This window comes from Lipotes vexillifer, unplaced genomic scaffold, assembly GCF_000442215.2.
Source record: "Lipotes vexillifer unplaced genomic scaffold, Lipotes_vexillifer_v1.1 scaffold627, whole genome shotgun sequence".
In the NCBI taxonomy this organism is placed as follows: domain Eukaryota; kingdom Metazoa; phylum Chordata; class Mammalia; order Artiodactyla; family Lipotidae; genus Lipotes; species Lipotes vexillifer.
Window position 1 is genome coordinate 3,284 of NW_006787891.1, and position 2,770 is coordinate 6,053.

Below are 2,770 nucleotides of genomic sequence, written 5' to 3' on the forward strand. Positions count from 1 at the left end.
TCTGTAGAAGTTTTAATTTCTCTCTCAAATCTGAATGAGATCCTTGCTGGGTAGAGTAATCTTGGTTGTAGGTTTTTCCCTTCGTCACTTTAAATATGTCCTGCCACTCCCTTCTGGCTTGCAGAGTTTCTGCTGAAAGATCAGCTGTTAACCTTATGTGGATTCCCTTGTATGTTATTTGTTGCTTTTCCCTTGCTGCTTTTAATATTTTTTCTTTGTATTTAATTTTTGATAGTTTGATTAATATGTGTCTTGGCATGTTTCTCCTTGGATTTATCCTGTATGGGACTCTCTGTGCTTCCTGGACTTGATTGACTATTTCCTTTCCCATGTTAGGGAAGTTTTCAACTATAATCTCTTCAAATATTTTCTCAGCCCCCATTTTTTTTTTCTCTTCTTCTTCTGGGACCCCTATAATTTGAATGTTGGTGCATTTAATGTTGTCCCAGAAGTCTCTGAGACTGTCCTCAATTCTTTTCATTCTTTTTTCTTTATTTTGCTCTGCGGTAGTTATTTCCACTGTTTTATCTTGCAGGTCACTTATCTGTTCTTCTGCCTCAGTTATTCTGCTATTGATTCTTTCTAGAGAATTTTAAATTTCATTTATTGTGTTGTTCATCATTGTTTGTTTGCTCTTTCATTTTTCTAGGTCCTTGTTAAACTTTTCCTGTGTTTTCTCCATTCTATATCCAAGATTTTGGGTCATCTTTACTATCATTACTCTGAATTCTTTTTCATGTAGACTGCCTATTTCCTCTTCATTTGTTCGGTCTCGTGGGTGGTTACCTTGCTCCTTCATCTGCCATGTGTTTCTCTGTCTTCTTATTTTGCTTTACTTACTGTGTTTGGGGTCTCCATTTTGCAGGCTGCAGGTTCGTAGTTCCCATTGTTTTTGGTGTCTGCCCACAGTGGGTATGGTTCATTCAGTGACTTGTGTAGGCTTCCTGGTGGAGGGTACTGACACCTGTGTTCTTGTAGATGAAGCTGGATCTTGTCTTTCTGGTTGGCAGGACCACATCTGGTGGTGTGTTTTGGGGTTTCTGTGAACTTATTATGATTTTATGCAGCCTCTCTGTAGCTTGCTGGTCATTGAGTGGAGCTGGGTCTTAGCGTTGAGATGGATATCTCTGGGAGAGTTTTCGCCATTGATATTATGTGGGGCCAGGAGGTCTCTGGTGGACCAATGTCCTGAACTCGGCTTTCCCACCTCAGAGGCTCAGACCTGACACCCAGCTGGAGCACCAAGACCCTGTCAGCCACAGGGCTCAGAAGAAAAGGGAGGAAGAAAAAGAAAGAAAGAAAGACAATAATAATAAAATAAAGTTATTAAAATAAAAAAGTTAAAAAAAATAAAAAAGTAATAAGGGGCTTCCCTGGTGGCGCAGTGGTTGAGCGTACACCTGCCAATGCAGGGGACACGGGTTCATGCCCTGATCCAGGAAGATCCCACATGCCGCGGAGCAGCTGGGCCCATGAGCCATGGCCACTGAGCCTGCGCATCCGGAGCCTGTGCTCCGCAACGGGAGAGGCCGCAACAGTGAGAGGCCCGCATCTCGCAAAAAAAAAAAAAAAAAAAAGTAATAAGAAAGAGAGAGCAACCAAACCGAAAAACAAATCCACCAATGATAACAAGAGCTAGAAACTATACTAAAAAAAAGAAAACGAAAAAAATAACAGACAGACAGAGCCCTAGGACATATGGTAAAAGCAAAGCTATACAGACAAAATCACACACAGAAGCATACACGTACACACTTAGAAAAGGGAAAAAAAAATATATATATATATATATAAAAGGAAGAGAGCAACCAGATCAATTAACAAATCTACCAATGATAATAAGCTCTAAATACTAAACTAAGATAATCATAAACCAGAAACAAATTAGATGCAGAAAGCAAACCCCAAGTCTACAGTTCCTCCCATAGTCCACCAATTCAATTTTGGGATGATTCGTTGTCTATTCAGGTGTTCCTCAAATGCAGGGTACATCAAGTTGATTGTGGAGATTTAATCCGCTGCTCCTGCGGCTGCTGGGAGAACTTTCCCTTCCTCTTCTTTGTTCCCACAGCTCCTGGGGTTCAGCTTGGATTTGGCCCCGCCTCTGCGTGTGGGTCGCCTGAGGGCATCTGTTAGGGGGCTGTGGGTCCCTCAGGCCAGAGGGAGGGAGGGTTACGGAACACTGGGTGAGCCTGCGGCGGCAGAGGCCAGCGTGATGTTGCAACAGCCTGAGGCGTGCCGTGTGTTCTCCCGGGGAAGTTGTCCCTGGGTCACGGGACCCTAGCCGTATAGGGCTACACAGGCTCCCGGGAGGGGAGGTGTGGAGAGTGACCTGTGCTCGCACACAGGCTTCTTGGTGGCTGCAGCAGCAGCCTTAGTGTTTCATGCCGGTTGCTGGTGTCTGTGCTGATAGCCGCAGCTCGTGCCCGTCTGTGGAGCTCATTTAGGTGGTGCTCTGAATCCCCTCTCCTCGTGCACCCCAAAACAATGGTCTCTTGTCTCTTTGGCAGCTCTAGACTTTTTCCTGGACTCCCGGCTAGCTGTGGTGCACTAGCCCTCTTCAGGCTGTGTTCACGCAGCCAACCCCAGTCCTCTCCCTGGGATCTGACCTCTGAAGACTGAGCCTCAGCTCCCAGCCCCCACCCGCCCCAGCGGGTCAGCAGACAAGCCTCTCAGGCTGGTGAGCGCCGGTCGGCACCGATCCTCAGTGCGGGAATCTCTCCGCTCTGCCCTCCGCGCCCCTGTGGCTGCGCTCTCCCCCGCGGCTCCG